The sequence below is a fragment of the Ceratotherium simum genome, chromosome 1, assembly GCF_057802395.1.
Source record: "Ceratotherium simum simum isolate JZ-2026a chromosome 1, ASM5780239v1, whole genome shotgun sequence".
NCBI classification, from domain to species: Eukaryota; Metazoa; Chordata; class Mammalia; order Perissodactyla; family Rhinocerotidae; genus Ceratotherium; species Ceratotherium simum.
In genome coordinates, this window is record NC_141900.1 from 65,114,843 (window position 1) to 65,138,120 (window position 23,278).

Here is a 23,278-nt window from a genome sequence, read left to right on the forward strand (position 1 = left end):
GATACTAATTTTTGTAAAGAAAAAACTATAGAAAATACAGTTTCTCAAGGGACACAGAAATTTCCCTGGCACTTAGATCTGAAATAAATTTCTCTAGAAGACTGAGGATGACACTGGATCAATAATGACCATTGTCCTCATCACTCTCCTCCCCCCACTAAATTTAATAGAATTCTTATGGTGTCTTCAATATTACGGAGGCAAAATACCAAAGCATTGTCTACTGAAAGGAATTCTGTAAAAGAATGTGGTCTGTTGGTACATATTTCCAGAGCTCCAACAAGTCCAGGATTAAAATTTTAACAAAATGGATAAAATGCATATCTTTTAATCCATCATCTATAATTGACATTTTTATCAATGGAGCTTCAATCAAAAGTTGGGCAAAAGACAGTTTGAGGACAATGGTGGCCTCAGAATTTCTTCATGGGATGAGGCTTAAGAAGGACAGTCTGGTTGGATGTGGGGAAACTGGGTAGCATGACCAACTTTTTCCATCTTGCCCAGAACTTTCTTGGTTTGGGGACTGAAAATCCCATATCCTCAGATACTCCTCAGTCCCAAGCAAACAGGAACAGTTGGTCACCCTAGTGCCAGGCTGGGAGTTTCAAAGCCACATTCACATAGCAAGCACACTATTTTTACTTGGATTGTAGGTTTATTTAGAGGTGGTTTTGGGGGATACTGATGGATTCTTCCCCCGCCCTCACCTCCCCAAAGCCAATGCATGGGTTCGGTGTTGCCAAATCTGAATGCTTTAGCAGTCTAATGATTGGGTGGTGGAATCAGATTCTTCAGTGGAAACTGAGGAACCAAAAGAAGACACTCTGGCGACTAAACATGCAACCTACCTTGCCTCCAAGTTGATATAAAAAACTTCGATGAGTCTGTTTTTATTTTGTTTTACTTGTTCATTCATTTTGTTTTTTAGATTTCACGTATAAGTGAAGTCATACAGTAGTTGTCTTTCTTTCTCTGATTTATTCCACTTAGCATAATAACCTCTAGGTCCATCCATGTTGTTGCAAATGGCAAGATTTTCTTCTTTTTATGGCTGAATAATATTCCATTGTATATATATGCCACATCTTCTTTATCCATTCATCTATTGATGAACACTTGGAACAGAATCATAGATACAGAAAACAAACTGGTGGTTGCCAGAGGGGAGGAGGGTTGAGGGGCAGGCAAAAGAGGTGAAGGGAATCAAGAGGTACAAACTTCCAGTTACAAAATAAATGAGTCATGGGGATGTAATATACAGCATAGGGAATACAGGCAATAACATTGTAAGAACTTTGTATAGTGACAAATGGTTACTAGACTTATTGTGGTGATCATTTAGTAACATACATAATTATCAAATCACTATGATGTACACCTGAAACTAGTATGATATTGTATGTCAATTATACTTTGATTAAAAATTTTTAAAAAAATTTTTAAAAACTAGGTGAAAATGTGCTTGGGGAAGTTTTCTTTTTTGAAGTTCTTTACAATAGGGAGAACAGATGAGTGAAGTGACAAGGACATGAGCTTTGGAGCCAGACTAAGATGAGTTAGCGTCCTGGCTTTGCCACTGATCAGCCGTGGGCTTTTGAGTCGTTCACATAATCCTCTGAGACTTAGTTTTCTCATCTGTAAAGAGGCCACAGGGATGTTATGAAAATTAACTGAGATACTTGACAGCCCCTGTCATAGTGCCCAGTTCAACAAATATCTGTTTCCTTTCCCCTTCTAGGACCATTGGGGTTCTGCCTGCAGGTGGAGATTTGAACCAAAACAATAATTGTGCTTTAGGTAAAGCTTGGCAGTCAGAATATCCCCCCTCACCACAATGATGAATGGAGAATTGAACCTCTCCGGGGCCATTCCTAAGTTTGGTTTGTCTGCTTGTAAAACATGTGCTTTGCAAAGTGCTTTATAGATACTAAGGACTAGTTCAGCCAGATCTAAAACATGTTTGGACCCCAGAGTCACTTCTTCAGCCAGTAAAAGTGTATATATCCTTCTTCCTTCCCTCCCTCCCCCCCTTCCTTTCATCCATCCTTCTCTCTCTTTCTTTCTTTTTCTTTTTTGGTTAGAACCACTTTTTCTCCATACTACGTATGTTTGCCTTTTCGTGTTGATCACCGCTCTTGCCTCCTATGTTGCTAGATTTACCAGCTGTGGGCTCTCAGATAAGTTATTTCCCTTCAGCAGACTCAATCTCCTTACGTATAAAAATAGTTTATAAGGCCCCTCTGGATCTAGTATCCTGTGATATGAGAAATTCTATGCTTTTATTTATTCAGCAGGCATTTGTTGAGCATCTACTAAGCACCAAGCACAAATGTAGCACTTGGGGATACAGCAATAAACAAAACAAGCAAAGCCTCTGCTCTCATGGAACTCACATACTAGTGAGGAAGAGAGACAATAAACAAAACATAAATGAATATATAACATATCAGGGGTAGTAAGTGCTGGGAAGGAAAACAAAGCAGGGTAAAAGAATAAGGAGTAACAGTGATGGTGGTGGTGGCGGCTGGGGAGAGTCTGATGGTGCTGTCTGAGATGCAGTGGTCGGGAAAGGTCTCTCCAGTAAGTTGCCATTCTAGCAGAGACCTGAATGAAGTGAAGAAAAAGCCATGTAGATATCTGGGGAAGAGTGTTTTGAGCAGAGGAAACAGTAAGTGCAAAGGCCCTGAGGTTGGAGCATGCATGCATTTTCAAGGAATATCAAGGAGGCCAGTGTGGCTCTGGATTATGTGAAGCCAGGGGAGAGTAGTAACAGATGAAGTCAGGGAGGTTGTTGGTTGGGTGTTGGATTATGTAGAATAAACAAGAATAACTCACCATCAGCTTAGAATTTGTGTCCAGCACAGGTTCTCATGCTAACCCTAGCAGAGGATCAAAGGCCATCTGGGACTCTTCTCTAATTTCTAGGTGTTGGCTTCTCACAATCCCTCTTTACATGACATTGTGTTCTTTAATCTCATCGGGGGCATAAGGAGGACAGTCTGCAGAGACCATCAGGCAAGCTGGGGAACCACTAATGTCCGAATGTCTGGCTTGCTATTCCCAGTACTCACAGGGACTGGGGCTTGCCCTGGATCCCTCTTTTTACCACCTCTCCGCCTGGAATGGTTCTCAGAGGTTTAGAACACATGCAGCGTGTTCAGTAAGAAACTTAACACACAGTATTTTCCATCACATTGAAAATGGAACAGTGTGACGGAAAGTAAACTTTGGGGAAATGTAAGCCTCGATTTTGTTAATGCTTCGATGAAATTTCCCCCACTCTCTCTGTCCCTTCCCTAAGCTGGATTTGTACTGAGCCCAACCCTCCAGCACCTGTTTTTCTGTTACATAAGGGGAAAAAGTGTCTGGAAAATCTGACTGGGCACTTGCTGTGATAGACTGAGACTCCCCACGGTTTAACCTTTGTGTTTTCAGCTATCTGTCAAGGCACAAAGGACTGCGGCTAAGGCCTCTTACATCCCCCAAAAGTCATACTGTGTCCTGAAAAGGGGTGCAGAAAATCAAGTCCCTATTTGTCAGAGCCAACTGTGAAGATACTGATAGAATAATTCTTTCCAGGGGATTGACTGCCTCCTCCTTATGCTCCGTGGATCTGCTCGAGTCCAGGACCAGCTGCTCCCGTCTCACTGCTTTGGAAACTGTCCTTAACTATTTCATGTTCCAGGAATTCTCTGTGTTCGGGAAGATGATGCTAATAACATGTTTTTGAGTGGCTGCAAAGTTCTAGAAACAATGTCAGGTACTTTTTATATAAACCATCCCCTTCACTCTTGGCACTGGACTGCGATGGTGGACATGATGATCCCTACTTTCCAGGTGAGGCAAGGGAGGTTCAGGTGAAGCCTCTACAGTCACAGAGCTGGTAGGTGGAGGAGTTTTTCCTTTCATTGCCTCCCTGTTATTCTAGACATTATCAGCCTTCACGCTAATGACGCCTGGCTACTTGACCCACTCCATTATCACTTTGAAGGCCAGCTGGATTGGAATGGAGGTTTTGGGGAAGGCGTGGCAGAGCAGAACTGCTGTTTCAGATGATAGTCTTTAAAGAAAGATGAGTCGAGCTTGGCACCACACCTAAGCTGGACATCCCTAGCCAAAGCAGAAAGAATTGAGCAATTCCTCAATCAGTTCAGGGCTGTTGAACACTGGGGTCTGCTTCCTTACCTTGCAAACCATCTCCAGGAGCTGCAGGAACCCTGCCAGGGGCGTTTGCTTCTTTTGCTTCCCTTAGTCTCGTTACAGCCCTGAGCGGCTCTTCTTCCCACTGCTCTTCTAGCAGAGCTGGGGGAGGCCCAGACAGTGATGGCTCAAACAGCGATGAAGGTGGTCTTTGATTTTTGGTTTCCAAGCACCCAGGTGTTTTAAAAGCCTCTTTCTCTTGTTGGATTTCAGCTGTATTGGAACTTCTCTGGTTAAGTACGAGTTAAGTGAGCCCTGCTGTTTTGGAGATGGACGGCTGAGTTGTTCTTTCTGGGCTCTTACGCCTATTACTTTGTGTTGGAACAGAAATTCCCCTGCATCTGCCTGGGGAGAGCTCAGCTGGTGTCATCACCGTCCTCCTGGATCCGTCAGCACTCACTGACAAACAAGGAAACTGGATCCATGTTGGACACAAACTTTACTCAGTTATGTGCTTTGTCTCTCTGTAATCCCTCTGGTATTGACAAATAGAACTCAGGAACGCGGGCGGCAGTGACAGCTCCCGCAGACAGTGTGTATTAGCATCGGCATTGTCGTCCTTGGCCCTGACAGCCTAGGCACTAGAGAGAGGATTAAGCGATTAGTACTGTGTATGTTACAACCATCTTTTTATTCCTCGTGACTTTTCAGTTTGCTTACTTCATAAAGATGTAAAAGGAGGCTCTGAGTAAAAACAGATGCATTTATACGTGTTTTTGGGTCTGATGGGTAGCATATGTCTCAGACATTCGGGCAATGTTGAGACATTATCAAGTTTCACCATGAACACTGCAAATTATCTTGCCTTTGCGACAAATATTGGTTTAAAGGGGGCTTCAAGGTATAATGTATATATTTAGAAAATAAAGATCCATTTGAATCTCTAACTTATTATATTTGATGGATTGGTGTATGTAGGTTAGTTAATCATTTATTGGACTTTGTTCCCTGGAATTTTAGTAAAGGGGAGATTGAACTCAGGGAATTTTGCCCTTGAAATGGGTTTAATAGATAGTTAAATAAAGGTTTTACTTTTTTCCCATTTTTTCCACATTTGACCAAATTCTATGGAATATTCATCTACAAGAAGTGGCCCAAAGGAATGTCAATCATATCTATCAACATCATTTTATGAGTGATAGCATTTTATACATTTCCAGGGTAGAAAAGCCTATTACAGTCATTATAAATTAAACTCTTTGGTCTTTATCAAAGAGTGTGATTTTTGGATTATAAATGCTGACCTCCTATATTCTGTATTTTCATTTCTCTTAGTTTATTCCTTCATTCCGCAAACTTTTTATTGAGCATCTACTATGTCGAAGTGGCAGAAATCAGAAGAATCTAAAACGTTTTCTTTGCTCCCCAAAAGTCCACATTTTAGTTTGGAAAAGATATTTACACTACATTGATCATAGAGCCGTCACAAGATAGTTTATAGCTAGGTGCCAAATGAGCTATGGCAACTGTAAGTGGAATGGATTTGCTGCAGGGATAAATCAGTGATGATGGAGAAGGTAGACAAGGCTTTACAGAGGACGTGAAATTGAGATGGCCTTTGGAGAAGGAAAAGTGAGCAGAAGGGAAAGAGGTGGCTCTGGGAGCAATTAATAATTCATACATGGACTTCGAGGTAAGGTTGGAAAGGGAGATCACGACAGATTTTGTCAGATCTTGAATTGTCACATTTTGGGAGTTTGGATTTTATCCCAAAGGAATAGGGAGCCTCTAAAGGTGTTTGGGAAGAGATGTGAATGAGAGTGCTAGTTTAGAAAGACATTTGATATGTGTTCAGGATAGATTGGCAGGTAGCACGAGATAGGTGGCATGGAGACCAGACAGGAGACCATGGCAGCAATCCAGGGGTGTAGCACACTTCTAGTTACCACAGAAGGAGAGAAGGGAGAGGTTTTACAGAGGAGAAAGTAACTAGGTAAGTTGTTAGGAATAGGAGTAAGAGCCAACATTTTTGGACCCCTTCCCATGTGCCTGCCAAACTGTTAAGCACTTTACGTATATTTAATCCTTACAGAAACTCTGTGAAGTAGAAGCCGTCATTCGTCCCAGTTTCAGATGAAGAAACCAAGGCTTAGAGGGATCAAGCAACTTGACGAATGTCATTCTGTAAGAAGTGGAAGAGGTGGGATTTGAACCTGCACTCCAAACTCCTAACTACTGTGTGTGCCTTACTGCCTGATGGTAGAGGGCACTGGAGGAGTGGAGGGAGGAGAGGAAGAAACTTTTTAAAAATATTGAATATGTAACATTTCAAAAGAATTTTATTATTATTTTCTTGGGTTGGATAAAATAGGTAACTTGAAATAGAAATGAATAAATTACATTTTCTTATAGAAAAAAAGATACTCTACGAAGTAAAAGTAGTTCATCCAAAATGTGTTGTCTTAAAATAGCAGCAAAATTCAGAAATGCAGTGCATGATACTTATTTCAATCCTCTTTATTTACATGTTCTCATACACCGAGTAGTGTATAATATGAGTCTGCCTATGTGTACATGTGTGTAAATGTCACACAGGGACTTGAATGAATTTAACCTTGATTTAAATTTGAAGAGAAAAATGGCTGTAGTTTTGAGTTTTTAAAAATTATCTGTTTATTTCCCTTTCTCTATCGATAACTCCTGGTTGTAATGCTGAAGTCTTATAAACACGGCACAGTTAACTTACAAAATGAGCTTAGTGTTCTCAGGGCAGTGCAAGTTGAACAACACATAATTTGGCACAATTTGGTGGGCCTGAGTTTAAGACAAATACAAGACTGAGAGAGCATAGAGGCTTTATTATTTCTAAGTGAGTTCATGTAGTGTACATGGGTTGAACTGATCAGAAACCCCCACGCGGCCCTCCGCCCTATCCAAGGCGTTCAGGCCTTATGCTTTCATAAGCGTCGTATTCACAGGGCAACGTTTCTCCTTCCCAAATAGGAATGTTGTTGTTTCAAATTACCATCTGTGCTTTCGGCAGAATAGTGAATGCCATCTCCTTTTGCCCCCGGTCCTGTTGGTGTCACAGAGAGGTTAGAAGGGCAGAGGGAGCTAGGCAGAGTGTGTGGAATCACACAGCTCTGGTTTTCAGCAGTATTAGGAAAGGGATGGTGGAGGGGAGGAGCGCTACACAGAGCTCAGAAATGGGGGCTTCACTGTCCAGTTGGAGTGCTTGAAATTACATTTACAAACAGTAGAGAAGGATATTAATGTGGAATTGCTTGAGTTCTTGAGAAAAAGGAAGAGGAAGACAATTAAGATTTGTTAAATATCTATGAACCACACCATGTTGTATAAGTTGAGTGGCCATAGACCCTTTCCGATATTTTGCCTATTAGTCTAGCATAATTAATAATAGAACTCCTTCTCCCTTTCAAAAGTGTCCTGGTTTAGACAATAAATTACATTGTCACCCTGTATATAATCTGACCAAGAGCTCTTTAGGGAAAATCTCACTATTTCCATTGTTCGTGTCTAGAAACTGAGTCTCTGAAAGGTTAACTAGTTCAACACACGCAACTCAATACAACAAGGATCTGACAACATAGATTATTTCTGCTTCATCGTGGTGCCTCCCAAAGAGTGTTTTATCTATGCCAAAACAATGGTACTCATCCAATAACAGGGCAAATTAATTTGTTTTCAAAGTTATCTGAAAGGAAAGCATGTTCTTTCAGTTGTTTTCCAGTGGTGGGGAGCTGAATTTGCCATGATTCCACATGGTCTCTCTCACTTTGTCCTCTTGTAACCAGGGGTAAAATTTGGAGAAACAGATGAGGAATTGGTTATCACAGTTGAAGTTGTAATAAGTGCTCAAGGACAACAAGAAAGGTAACAAATCCATATAGGAATCAAACCCTCAGACTCATTTTCAATATGGTGGTCGCTGCAGGTCAGTAGGGAAGTTCTGTTTGCTCCTGAAGCCTTGGAATTCATTAAGTGCATACCTAAGTAGGGAAACTAGGAGAATTGGGGTCCTCAAGCTAGAGTGTAAAGCCTCTTCAGAGAGAAGTAAAACCAGAAGAAGACAAGAAAAGCATGCTGAAAAGAACTTAATCGTGGTGAATGAAGCCAAAGCTAATAAACTGTGGCGAATGGGGCTCTCATGGTCTCAGACAGTAGGTGAGGATGGTTATTGTTGAGATTTCATTAAATCATACTAATGCCAATGCCAAAAGCCACTTCAAATGATGAAGTGAAGCGGCCTGCAATGGCGACCGGGAGGTTCTCCGTTGCTGCCCTGACTGTGCAAGACTGCTGTCAGCCCTCTCAGGCAAGCTCTGCATCCTGTCTTAGGGGCCCAACTCTGCCTTCAGAGGAGACTTGCAGAACTGGCAGATTTCAGTTTGGTTTGGAGTTTTGTTGTGTGTTTCTTGGCAGGAGAGGACCATCCTCCATCCATGGAGCGCCCCGGATTAATGGTTAAAGTAACACCTACTGGTGGGACCAACCCAGGCTTGGGGCAGCCTTTCTGCTGTTGACTCATGAATCCTCTTGACTCACAGCCTCACTCCTGGTTTTGATGGCTGTTTGAGGTTCCTGCCCTAAAGTCCAAACTGCCTGTTTCATAATGTGAAAAACACACTAGAGAGTACATGTGCTTTCTTCCCCAGAGTTGAGCATCTACTCCTTCATAAGGAAACCTAGAGGGGGAGACAAGAGAAAGTTGCTCTGTGCTATAGTGAATCCCAAGGTAAAAAATAAAATTAACTTTAACCCACAAAATCTTGACTTGGTTGCTTTCTCTCCTAAGTTTCCTTGAACTTCTACTCACAATCTTGGGGAATGGTTGAGATAAAGTCCTAAGAACCCAAATCCAAATTGAGGCTTGGTATTTTCCTTTTGGCTCTAGTGAGTTGAGGTGAAAGTTGCCACAACCTTGGTGTGTTTGCTTCTCCTCTGTGATAAATCCTTTTGGGAACGAGGTGGGATAGGAAAATATATGGCTATATGTTCATTTACTTATGGCTTTTTTTGCCCTTTATCTGAACTCAAATTGTGCCAAAAGGTGCTAATTTTTTCTACTTGGTAGAAAGGTGGAGATATTTATTTCCCCAATCTCTCTCTCTTGGGAATCTGAAGAAAAGCAAAATATTTCCTGTAAAGTTTTAAAATGAGTTAATTTAACTTGGAGCATGGCAATTACACTCTGCTACATATAAAACATTTATTTATATCGTGAGTAGACATTGAGTAATGTGAATTTTCTTCATTTTTGAAGGATATAACACACAGAGCAAAGCAATGGTGAAGCATCTGTTGAATTGCCTTAGTCCCCCTATTACAATCATGCTAAAAAGTACAGGAAATAGGAATGAAAAATGAACTGAATTTCAGGAAAACGAGACAATAAGTTCCCACCATGCAAAAGGGCATGCAAAAAGGAACCGCTGGGCACATTACTCAGTGTGTGTGTGCGCGTGCACGCGCACACGTGCATGTGTACGCACTTGTGCAGTGGGGGGGAATCTGACTGAGGGAACTGGTACCTGGAGTGCAGGTGCAAGGACAGAGGATTCCGGGGTTCAGGGTTTTGGAGTGGGAATGGATTCCACGTGTGCCAGAGTTCCTTTATAGGCCCATGCACTGGCCTATATAAGAGCAATAGCCATGACTTCTGAGGTTCTAGGCAGGAAACCTGACCTGGATACCCCATCTGTCCTCCTTAGAGAAGAGAACAAAGTTTGGAGCATATAAGAGGAATAGGATGAACTTGCGTGATGGATCTTTGATAAGAGGAAGACGATGAGATCCAGCCTAAAGGCCAACCCCTCTCCACCTCCTGTTACTCCTCTTGGCCAAGTACAGCTGGTGCTGGAATGGCTCTGGATTCCCAAATGAAGCCTTGCCTGATAAGTGGCTTGATTGCCCTATAGACTGTGGGAAAATTCTTATTTCTGCAGCAACTTAATTCAACTGAATTTTCTATTTTATAGATCACCTTAAAGCCGAATCTCAAAGACGTCAAAACCACTCGCTGAAGTTAATTATGTTCCAAGTGACAGACCTCAAAGAAGGAGCTTTGTTTTCTTCTCACCTTCTCACCCTCCATGAGTGGCAGCCTGTATTATAGACTATGGGACTTCCCATGGAGTCACTGTTCGAGGAGGAGAATCCAGCTGCAGTGGCGACCTCGTCATTGGAATTCATTTCAAAATTGACACTCCAGGGGAACTTTCCATATGTCCCACCTCCCAAACATAGTACACACTTCTAAAACTCTCAAAGACATTATTTATAACAGTGTCTGACAAATCGTGGCATTGAACCAAAACGTGTAGCTGTGGATTTTCCTCTCGTTGGCTGTATTTGTAATTCTGAGTCTCCCAGGCACATGGCAAAGTCCTACTTCTTAAGTGAGCCAAGAAATTTCATCAAGCCAATACTGCTCAAAGGAGCTGACAATTGAGGACCTTGTTTACACAAGTAGATGGTCAATACATATATTTATTCAATCAAATATTTTTCTTTTAAGTAGAAATTAAAGAGTTTACAGGGAGGTATTGTTTTAAGAGAAGCAAAGTGACTTGCAGATGGGTCCACTCTTTTTAGTTGGCTCTTGAATCTTGAGAAGGACATTATCAAGGTGACATTTCTTAAAAAGATAGTATCCAATATTGGTTAAAGATTGGGAAATGGGCATACTCCTACATTGCCAATAAGAATATAAATTGTTATGGGTTTTTGGATAAAAGTATTTGTACACTATAATTCAGTAACGTCTCTTTTAATAATTTATCCTAAGGATGTAATCAGTCATACACATAGAGGTATATATACAAGGATTTTTCATCACATCGTTCTAAGAATGGAAAATTTGGAAAAAACAAAATTCCCAATATAAGAAGATGGTTAAATAAATTATGACATACACATTCTGCAGACATAAAAATCATTTTTGAAGACTTTTTAGAGACATAGAAAGGAATATTTTCTCAACATAATGTTAAGCAGGGAAAAAAACAAATTAATTAAATAATTTTGGTAAGTAATATATTTATAAAAAAAGATTAGAGGGCCAGCCCGGTGGCATAGCAGTTAAGTTTGCATGCTCTGCTTCTGTGGCTCGGGGTTCGCAGGTTCCGATCCTGGGTGCAGACCTACTCACCGCCTATCGAGCCATGGTGTGGTGGTGTCTCATATAAAGTAGAGGAAGATGGGCACAGATGTTAGCCTAGGGCCAATCTTCCTCAGCAAAAAAGAGGAGGATTGGCAACAGATGTCAGGGCTAATCTTCCTCAAAAAAAAAAAAAAAAAGATTAGAATTACGTAATCACTGATACATTTTGGTTTATATCTGGCGGGTGGGATTATGGAAATTATTTTCTCTACTTTTCTGTATTCACTGTATTTTCAATAACAAACATGCATTACTCTCACAATTAAAAAATTTATAATTGTGACATTTTGTGAAGAACTGAGCAGTTCATTAAAAGGTATGACAAAAGTAACATTATTTAATGTTACTGTTTTAATCTACATGGCTAATGTACATTAATCCACAAAAGATTTGAGGTTAATTATAAGAAATGCATACAATAAAATGATTAAACACAATTAAAAAATCAATATTGAAGAAAAAATAAATTTGAATACAATGTCAAGACTGAAAGATAAAAATAGAACCCAGATCTATAGGCCATAAAGTCCTACTTAACTGCGTTAATGAAGCTGTAGATTGGATGATGCTTCCTAGTGGCTAAAGCAAAGAGGGAAAGTCCCTCAGTGGTGCAGAGGCAAAGTTTTGGAGCCCTCAACTTTAGAGACATTGATGTGGGACTTTATCTGGTAGACATGAGGAGATGAGGTGGACATATTTCTTGGCAATATCTCCACTGCAGAAGCTGCCATAAGACTGTTTTTGTTGCATTTCTCAATGAATGTCAGTGGATCTAAAATGTGACCCAGTGAGCAATTGTACAGGCCCTGTCCTAGTTTAGGTTTTTCCTAAAACAGAACCCAACAAGGACTTGGGTGCAAGTAGTTTACTGGGGAGGTGACCCCAGGAAGCAGGAGTATGAGGCAGGGAAAGCCCATAAGGGGTGTTCTTTTTAATAATAGTTTTATTGAGATGTAATTGGAGCATATAAAGGGAAACTTATTCTTCTTATATTCTTAAATGAATACCGTATAATTCACCCACTTAAAGCATACAATGCAATGGTTTTTAGTACATTAAAGAGTGTATTATTGAGCTGGTTACTGGGGATCACAGGGGTCCCATCATGCTGGGGACCCTCTGAGGAACTAGGTAGAAGACTCCTCAAAATTGTTGCCCAAAGGATGGGACATCGCCCTCCCCTGGTTGAGGGAAGCCTATGGTGTGAATGACCCTGCATCCTGGGCGTGCCTGTGTGGCAGGCCCTGAGGAGAAGGTTGAGAGATGCACTGCTGCTCTATGCGGGAAGCCGTGTGTGTGTCTGGGAACTACCTCCACAGCCACAGCTCAAGTCAGAGGTGGGCTGAGGGAGCTGGCACAGGCACCAAAGGCATCTGCTACAGGACCAGAGGCAGTGCCATTCCAGGTCTCAGTTTGATGGTGATTCGATTTGATTCAAGGCTAAAACCATGACCACTTGCAATCATTTCCAAAATATACTCCTCGGAGCTAATGTGGTTTCTTTTTAATAACTCCTATTTTTCCGCCCTAACTTCTACTTCAGTCTACCTGATTCCATCTTCAGTGTGCTCCCATCCCCTTCCTTAGCCACTCTTCCAATAACTCCTTTTGTAGAAGCCGCCTGAAACCTCTTGTTCTTCACAAATCCTTTCCAAATGGAAACAGGACAGTGTTTATGCCTTGGTTCCTCCTCCTTCCACCTCTCATTACATTTCTATTTACAGACAACAATTGTGTTTCTCCCCAATTTCTCTACTGAAACATTTTCATCCAGTGATATACATATATATTTGTAGTCATGCATGTTTTTATGAAGCGCCAGAGCAAGAGATATATCTGCTTAACATGCTGACTTACCTTGAAAAATAATCTAATATGCATAGTGGTAATATTTTTTTAAGTGATACTTTTGAAAATATATACTATTTGAATGATGGAATTCCAGCAGCCTGTCATCTCTAACAACCAAGCAACATCTCCAGTTTATCACAGGCCGGCCCCACCACCCTCTCCTCCTGCCATGCTCACTTCCTATACAGCCTATCATCCAACACATGAACTTCTCTCCTTTCTCTGAATATACCAAGTCCCAACCCTGTCCTGTGCTTTTATTCATGCTTTTCCCTCTGCCAGGAATATTCTTACCCCCTTTTCTGGATAAAAGGCTCTTACACATTCGTAATAAAGGTAACATTTATTAGGCACTTACCCCGGACCAAGGACTTTATATGCATCATTTCACTTAATCCCCGCAACAGTTTTACAAAGTTGGTACTATTCTTAATTCTCACATTATAGGCTGAGGCTTAGAGGGTTTAAGTCACTGTGGTGGGCTGATTCTAAAACGGCTTACAATGATATCTACCTCCTGTATACATAGCCTTGTGTAATTGTTTCCTCTTGAGTGTGGGTTGACCTAGTAACTTGCTTCTAACGAATAGAACATGGCACAAGTGATGGGATATCAATTCTGGCATTATATTAAAAGAAATGTTTAACTTCTGTTTTGCTAGCAGATTCTCTTCCTTACTTGTTTTCACGAAGTAAGTTGCCATGTTGGGAATGCCCATGTGGCAAGGAACTGAATTACCTCCAATCAGAAACCAGCTAGGAACTGAGGCCCTCAGTCCAACAGCTCAAACGGAACTGAATCCTGCTAGCAATTATGTAAGTGAGCTTGGAGGCAGGTTCTTCCCCAGATGAGCTTTCAGATGAGACCCTAGCCCTCCCTAATAACCCAGTTGCAGCTTCATGAGAGACCATGAAATGGAAGACCGAACTAAGCCATGTCCAGAATCTTGACCCATAGAAAATATGAGATAACAAATGTGTGTTGTTTTAAGGTACTAAGTTTGTGGTAATTTGTTATTCAACAATAGATAACTAAATACAGTCACATTCTCAAGATCCTGGGACTTAGAAACCCATATCCGACTGAATTCAAAACCCACACTGGCAGTCACTTCTCTGCTATCTCTGAATTTAGGAAATTTTTCTACTCTAGTTATAATTAGCTTTGTTTGTGACTTTTATCACTGTTATTACCCTTAGTTAAGCACTTTCCATAATGAATTATAATTTTCTGTTTATTTATCTGTCTTTCTGCTATTTAATGGTGAGCACTTCAGGGACAGGGACAGATTCATCTCTAACTCTGGCACCTAGCCTGACATTCAAGTTCTTTGGAAATATTTATTGTATTCATAAATAACTAATTGCTTTGCAAGACAGTGTAAACAAATCAACAATTCAGTTCAGAAAATTTTTATTGATGTCTGCTATGTGGCAGCCACTAGGCCAGATGTCAGGGATTCATCATTATTTCTTACCCTAAAGTTGCCAGAGTCTAAAAGAGGAGATTGGCACATGAAAAAGAATGACAGCACAGAGCAATAAGCAGTATCAGAGAGGGGTTAAGTTGAACCATATGAAATGATCTTCTTTGTAGCTCAGAAACAATTGAATATGGGCAATGTCATATGATTCAACCTATTAAAGATTATGCTGCCAGAACAGAAGGTAGAATAATTAGGGAATCTGACATGGTCTTGATCTGCAAGGGCCTTAATTCTTGGCCTTGGAAAAATGACAAAGACAAAGACCTTTGAATCCTTAGCAGAAAGCAGAGGATCCTTGGAGCAGATAAACCCAAGTGATTATGTCATGGACAAGCAGGATGGTTGGTACATTAATGGAGGTGGGAAATAAACAAGGATGAAGTTTTAGACTGCCAACTTCAGAGGAAAAGTGTGTTCTTTTTCAACATCTCACTTTCTTAAGCTAGCTGCTATCAAAATAAGTTGTGAAAAAAATTATTTTGTGAAATTCCAGCTCTAGTAATTTGTAGTGTTACCTAATGAGCAAAACATATGCCAAATATATTAGTTATCGCTTGCTGTGGAATGAATTACCCATAGTGACATTTATTATCTCACAATTTCTGTGAGTAAGGAATCCAGGCGCAGCTTAGCTGGGTCCTGCAGTTCAGGATCTCTCACAAGGCTGCAATCAAGGTGTCAGCCATGGCTGCAGTCTTAAGTTTTGACGAGAGCAGGATCCACTTCCAGGCTCATTCATGTGGCTATTGGCGGGATTCAGTTTCTCACAGGCTGTTTGCCTGAGGGCCTTGATGGCTTTTGGACAAAGGCCACCCCTAGTCCTGGCCATGAGGGTGTCTTCATAGGGCAGCTCACATTGTGGCAATTGGATTCCATCAAAGCAGCAAGTGAGAAAGCAAAAGAGAGCAAGCAAGATGGAAATCACTGTCTTATAACCCAATCTTGGAGGTAACTTTTGCATTATTCCATTTGTTAGATTTTGAAGCACTTTTATTCCCTGGTAAGACTCTTTTGCTCCCTAGGTTTTGTTAATCTCCTTCCAGACTTTAAGAGAATGTTCTGGCTAGCAGAGAAGGAGACAAAAGTCTTGCAACGAGAGGACAATAATTCGTTAATATTCAGTGATGTACTTAGAATCGCATCATGACAGGAGTGAAAGAAATTCTAAGGAAAGTTAAGTCAATACTCCCTCCTCCTTCCCAACCCATTTACAGATGAGGAAATCAAAAGACTTGGCTGTTCTATTTGAGTCAAGACATTAAATCAGCATGAGAAAACAGTGCGTTAAAATGAAGCTTAGGCTGTGAGAAATGAATTGCAGTGCCCACCATCGCATTATGGTCCTCAAGGGGGCTCGGAGTCTGACCACTCCTGAGAGCATGTGCTCACTTCTGGGCACCAGGTTTCAAAAGGGACATTGACACCCTAGAGATTACATGAGGAAGACCAGCCAGAATTTAGATTATCTGAAGAGAAGCAATGGGAAGAATTGGGGCCTCTTACCTGTGGAAGAGAAGACCACAAAAATACATGAAGGCCACCCTTAATAAGTGCAAGAGTGAATGGACTTTTTTGTGCATAGCTTCAAGGGGCAGAACTAGGAATAGTGAGCAGAAGCTGTCGGGGGGCTGATATCAAGGCTTCTCTCTCACTGAAGGTGGTTAAGCTGAGGCTGGGGTATGTAGAGTAATAGTGGTGCTGTTTTGGTTAAGTGACCAAAAGCTAACTCCAGCAAGCTTGGGCTAAAGCTGGCTCCTGCAATCTAACACGGGGAGAGCAGAGATGGAGGAAATGGCCTCAGAATTCTTCATTCTTCCCTCTTTTCTGATTCTCTGTGCACACCAACTTCCCCATGAGGTGGGAACGAGGAGTGTCAACAGACACGGACTCACAACTTAATAGCTTCATGGTTGTGTAGGAAAGGTCTCTCTCAGCTCCTGTTCAAAATCCAAAACTCAATGGAATACCTACCATGTATTCGGCACTGGTGAAGACACCAAGGATGCAGCAGTGAGCAAACAAATACCCACGTCCACGTGGAGGTGACATTCTAGAGGATTGGCCTGGGGCAATCTAGGTGCCCACCCCCTGACCAAGTACCACTCCAGTCCATCCTACACACTGCTGCCCAGGGAACCTCTGACCATATGCCTGCCTGCCCTCACTCAAAAGCTGAAGTGGCTCCACTTTTGTACAGCATCCAATTCAAAATCCCCAATATGGCCATTAGGGCCTTTTACAATGAGCTCCAACTTATCTTTCTACTTTTGCCATCATGCACTCTACTGAAAAAGAAAAGAAAAAAGGAGCTTTGTGATTCCCCAAGCATGCTCTGCCCTTCTGTACCTCTATCTCTTGTCAAATTGTTCCTTTAGCCTGGATTGTCCCACTTCCTTCACTCTCTGAAAATTCAACTTTCTTTTAAGATCAATCTCAAATACTTACCTCCTCTATTAAGCTGTCTCCATTCTCTCCCTATCTTCTGTCATCTTATTGTCTCTCTCTCTCCATAGTTCATTTCCCTACTAAGCTCTAACTCATCTTTCTATCCTCCATGATAGCTAGTAAGGCCAGGCTCATCCTGCTCCTACCTTTGCTCAATCTGTTCCCTTAGAAGCATCATCTTTTCCCTTTTATTTCTACGTGTGGAAGGACAACCCATCTTTCACCTTCCATTTATTCCCTGATCCTCCTCACCTCCTAGCCACATAACATTCCAGTTGTACTTCTATTCTGTATTTAAGTACATCCTCCTTTGCCACTAAATGTTCTGAGAAGACAACTTATCCTCCCATATAAGCTATTTGAGGACAGGAGCCTCATCTTTCCATTTTTACAAATCTCCAAAGTGTGAAGTTCTGTTCTTTGTACATGGCATTCATTCAATAAAATGTTTATTGATTTGAATGTAATTGATTTGAATGCAAAACCCTAGAGAGCTGTGCTTTTTGTGGGTCATGTGTCCAATGTGAATACTTAGAGAATGTTGGATCACACAAAATAATACAGATAATTTTGTTTGCTAGTGAAATGTATTTTCACATGTAGAGAATTGACATATAACAAGGACTGTTTGCCTTGTTATAATGTTGTTGCTGAAAGTTTCGATTGCTAATGCAACAGGAAAGCTAAATACGGCAGAACACCAGTGTTGGCTTTTTGGGAGATAACTAAGGAGCTGAGGAAAGGATGAAACTGAGGCTCTGCCTAGATGGCCTTGATCCTGGGACTGGGTTCTGTCTTTTTTCTCCAAATCTCTCAGTCAAGCAAGATGACCTATAAAAGGTTTTTAGATTGGTCAAGCTCTCTGGATAGCCCTGAACTAAAGTGATGAGTATTTTGTTCATTCATTGGCAAATGTTTATTGAGCTTCTGTTCAGACCCAACCCCTGTGCTAGATGCTGGGGATGCCGTGATGTTATGGGTTGAACTGCATCCCCCTAAAAAATATGTGTTGGAGTCCTAACCCCCAGTACCTCAGAATGTGACTATATTTGAAGATAGGGTTCTCATAGAGGTAATCAACTTAAAGTGAGGTCATTACGGTGGGCTCTAATCCAATATGACTGATCTCTTTTAAAAAAGGAAAATTTTGTCACAGAGATACATACAGAAGGAAGATGATGTGAAGAGACAGGGAGAACAGATATGAACATAAAGATGGCCATCTACAAACCAAGTGGAGAAGCCTGGAACAGATTCTCCCTCACAACTCTCAGAAGGAAACAATCTTACCAACACCTTGATTTCGGACTTCTAGCCTCCAGAACTGTGAAATGATAAATTTCTATTGTTTAAGCCCCTAAGTTATGGTACTTTGGTACTGCAATCCTAGCAAACTAATACAAGTAGTGAACAAAATGGAAAAGCTCCTGCAGTCACAGAGCTTACAGTCCAAGGGGAGAGACTGCAATTAACCAAATAACAAATGTGACGAATAACAAATATGTAATGAATGTATAACGAATGCATAATTGAAAACTGAAGGAAGTGCTCTAAAAAAAATGAATAAGGCCCTGTGAACACATATAATAAAAGAACCCAACCTAGCCCTGCACATTCAGATCTCAAGGACAAGCATGTGTTAAGGAGGTAAAGAATTGTATTTATCTAGCACAGATTCCTAGACGATTCTGGATAAAACTTTGCTCAGGAAAATTCCAGCATGGAAAAGTTTAAACACTAGATCCATTGGGCTGCTAAACATTTGGAAGGAAGGGATGGAAACAACCACTTCTTGAGCCATTTCAGATGGCACAGGAGAACGCACTCCAAAGTCTATTCTAGGGAGTCCTACCCTGGCAGACAGGGGTCTAGTTGATCTCATCTAGATATTTTTCAGTTCCGTCTCTTGCAGTTTCCTAGCTGCTCCTCAGGTTATGACCTGACAGTCGAAGGGACTATAATGCCTCCTTTCTGTAGGCATGACATTTCTTTCTTTATAAAACTCATCATGCAAGGCTAATAAATTAAAACTCCTAAAATAAAATAAGGTGACATTTAAAACAAAATCAAAGTTATTTAGGAATTTTCACATTCTGAAGGAGGAATAATTGCGTTAAGAAATTGAACCCTCAGGTGAATTTGGCATTCGGCAACCTGAGAGACTCTTTTCAAATGTAACATTACTTGGCAGCCCAAAGGTTTTAAAGCAGAAGCCATTCCTTTAGAAGATTTCAGAAACCACTTTAATTATCTAGTTGAAAATCACAGTGTTGATAGTTGATTCTGCTGGCATATGAGTCACCTCATATCCAGCCTTTTTAATTCAACACCTCAGATCTTGGATGCTCAAATTTCAGTTGAATTGACCTTCAAAATCTGGGAAATGTGTCAAATGGTTTTAGCAAGCCCTAAGGCTCACTTTTGTTTTCCTACATGCCACCTCAGAATGGATAAAGTTTAGAGGACTTGTGGTCTCTTTGCCCTCTGGGCCTGTGTCACTGAGATCCTATTTGTTGGTGACATTAGATTGTCTAGACATAGGTATCAGTCTAGATTGCTCCACGGTCATGCTGGGCAAGGGCAGCCAACTAGGAGCAAACACAACACTCCCTCATTCTATAACTTGGAGATCTCAGCCTGAGCGGGGAGGCAGGGAGGAAAGCCCTGATTCCCAGCCTTCTCCTTTTCCACACCCAGCACCGCTCAGCTCTGCCATATTTGCTGGCATTTGCTGCCTTCTCTCTGTGCACTGTAGTAGCAGCCATCCTGTCCCCTCTGTAACTCTCTGTTTGTGGGTTAGCATTGACCTTGAAGGCCTGGAACCCGGTTTATATTTGACCTTGTTTTTACACATTCTCGCTCAGAGCTTGGTGTTGCGAGTATTACATGCCTCTGCTGTAAGTATTATATCCTATGTCCAGGAAAAGGCATATCAACATCAGGAAACATTTCTGTTGTGATGGGCCCAACAAGGTGCTGAGTCACTGACTCCAGCCAGCCCTGTACTATGTCCCCAATATCTGTGTGGCTTCTGACAACTAAGGATCATAAAAGAGTGGCGAATGTGGAAAGGAAAACTCAGGTCTTTTCTGGGATCTAGGTAGCACAATTTTGAGTGTAGTTCGTTGGGCAGATGCATGAAGGTCGTGGACTCTTTCACACTATCAGGGTGCTTAAAGATGTTTATGTCAGACTGCTGTGCGTAAATGACATTTTGAGCTCTATGTCTGTATCTTGGACAGCAACAAAGGACTGCATGATATCTCAGATTAAAAGTGTTGCTTGGAGCAGAATGACAGCACATGCTGAGGGTCTGTTTTGTAGTACATTTTCTGTAAAACTCGACTTGAGTTGGTGTGTTTGTTCTCACTCTTTCTCTCTTCCTCTCCTCTCTCTCCCTTACACACACACACAAATACATGGTCAGGATTAAGGTGAGGTGAGGAAGACACTTTCCCTGGGCACAAAATTTAAGGGATGCCAAAAAGCACAGTTATCAAGATAAATAATATTTTAGTGTAATATTAAAAAAAATCAAAATTTATGCAAAAACCCCATGATGAACAGAATACAAAAACAGTAAATAGAGGCAGGATCAGTGTTATTGATTTTTCTTTTGCCTCTGGCTCCAAATAGCTCTGCACAGCATGGCACTTGTCTTTATTTAATATTTTGATATTTTGCTTATTATGCGTTTTTGTATTAATTTTGATTTTTAAAATATTACATTAAAATGATAAAGACAAAAATTATCTATCTTGATGACTGTGGGTTTTGGAGTCCTCTTCAATTTTGTGCCAGTTCTGGCCTTGCAGACACAGGTGTCAGACAGACACACGTAGACAGACAGACATAGACAAGCACTCACCTACCTTTCTTCAGTTCACAAGGAATGTAGTCTTCTTTGCCTAAAACCTCATGCTATCCGTTATTTCATCCTCTCTTTCTCCTGCTACCATGAGTGCTGCTTTGTGTAGCAGTTCTCTAGTGAGAGGTGCTTGCCAAGGAACATAATTGTATTGTTTTCTTTATCATGATATCATATTATCCACTTATATACAAATTTCACTTTGACTCTCAGGTAGGATCTCTGTTGATGTAAATATTTTCCAAGCCCTTCTGTCCAAAACTCACCTTTTAGATGTCTGCACAGTGGGGCTCCCTCTGGGGCCTCAAACCTAACGGATCCCAAAACAAACTCCTCACCCCACTGCCCCAAGCCTTCAGCATAGTTAAAGCCTTCACCATTCACACATTTACCCAAATTAGAAAGCTGGGATTCACCTTTCCTGCTCCCCATCCCCATTAAGCCCTTTCTAATCTGCTTTTGCAGAGTCTCTTGATGTCCACAATCGTTCCCATTCTCAATGCCACTGCCCCATCCAGGCACTCCAGGCTGCTCTCTTCCTGACAGGTCTGTTCCTCTGTGTTCCCCCTCTCAAGGTCACCCTTTTCTTTGCAGCCAGAGCGGCATCTTTAAAAGCCAGGTTGGAAGAGTCCCCTGTGCTGGTCGACTCTCCCTTTGCTATGATTGTTGGAGGGGTAGTTGAGCTGTTTGTGTTTATTGAATGTCTTCATATGCCTGGCACTTGTTTAGAGCAGGGAATACACAGAAGGCTTGTCTGACCTCATCTCCCACTCCCCTCCTCCGTGCACCATATGCTCCAGCCACACTGCACTCACCAGCTGTAGCATCGTCGACCTATTCAGAGTGGTGAAGATCATAAATCAGTCTGTTCTCTTGGCTTTAGTTAGCAGCTCTCCATGTAGTATCCAATGATTAGAATTGTATTTTATTTCACTATTTCCTGAAGCTGATCCATTTCTACCTGAACCTGTTTGGTTTGGTGCAATTATAGGTTAGCTTAGGTTTGGGGGATAGGAAGATGACCTACTAGGAAGAGAGCAGTATTAAGAATGTTTTGTCCAGGGGAATTTGTCGGGGCCAAGACTAGAGCTGGTTTTTTTTTTCAGAGACCACAAACGATACTTCAACCAGGAACTAAATAGAACTGAAAACAGATTTGGGGATAAGTGAAAGTTGAAGATCTTCAGAACAGGAAGCTAGAGAGTTGCTGACCAAAAGGAGTCACGTGTAGGTGTAAGAGCCAGAAATTTGGGAAGCAAGGGGGTGAAAGCAAATGCAGGGAGATCAAGAGTGTCCGAAAGGGGCACTGGGGTGATTGCCCAGGTTGGGGGAGTCACAGCTTTTACCTACTGTCTGGGGCAGATACAGGCCAGCTGGGTCCCAAGTCTGGGAATAGGATATCTTGGCTATGGTCCAAGGCCATAGAAGTCCACTAATTAGAGGGCCAGAAGAAAGGATATGCAGTTGGCCTGGGCTGCTAATCTACCACCTATACCCTTGGACTGTCAGTGTTTTGAGACTATCTTCCTCGGACATTTCCAAGATCCACTATTGATAAAATATCATTGCCTACTAAAATGGCTCCAGATGCTTCTCTTGGGAAGAAAGAGAGAATTTGAATGACTTGACACACTGTGTTTAGCTCTTTGTTTAAATTCCATAGAGTTGGATGAAAAGGAAAGTCAAAGTTGTAGTAATACTGGTTTTCAGCACATTTTGTTATTCTCTACATTCGGATAGACCAAGAACCAAATCTCATTTCCCCAAACATAACCATACATCATACACATTTCTACATTTTGGTTTAGTCTTGAAGGATGGACAAGGAGGCAATGTTGACTCTAAGTACCACATTTAAGCACCAGAGTTGTTTCTTTTCCTTCTAGCGTTTTTACAACTTTGTTAATTTCATGGTGAATGACCTACTGACATCAGAGAGAGCGAGGGCTTCATAGCTGGTCAAAGTGGACTGCACACAGTGTGGCTGATGACCTGAGCCCCATCCTGTCTTGAAGGCGAGGGTACAGAGCCTGGAGCCTTGGCCCCACTGCAAGGAGACATGCTTAGACCATTCATATGGACATGTCTAGCCATCTTCCCCTAGAAGAAACCTGTGGGCTCCGTTTTTCTTGTGTTGTTGGAAAGCCTCTTTCAGGGGATCCTGCAAGGGATAAGGGAAATGGCAAGACACATATGCTGTGGGAGAGGAGAGGCCGTCCATCTGGTTTATCATTTCATCCCAGGACACAGCATGGCACTTGGCACACAGTAGGTGCTCAGCAAATATCTGTTGAATGAATG

At 41.5% G+C, this 23,278-nt stretch overlaps 1 long non-coding RNA gene across 1 annotated transcript in view; it reads left to right on the top strand.

Annotated features, from left to right (window-relative positions):
- LOC147918234 (uncharacterized) overlaps positions 1 to 11,753 on the top strand; it is a 75,405-nt gene extending 63,652 nt beyond the window's left edge. Inside the window, exons 2-3 of the long non-coding RNA XR_015551919.1 lie at positions 6,236 to 6,343; positions 10,143 to 11,753. This is a non-coding gene — a long non-coding RNA (uncharacterized LOC147918234). The remainder of the gene's footprint in view (positions 1 to 6,235; positions 6,344 to 10,142) is intronic.
- Positions 11,754 to 23,278: the final 11,525 nt, after the last annotated feature.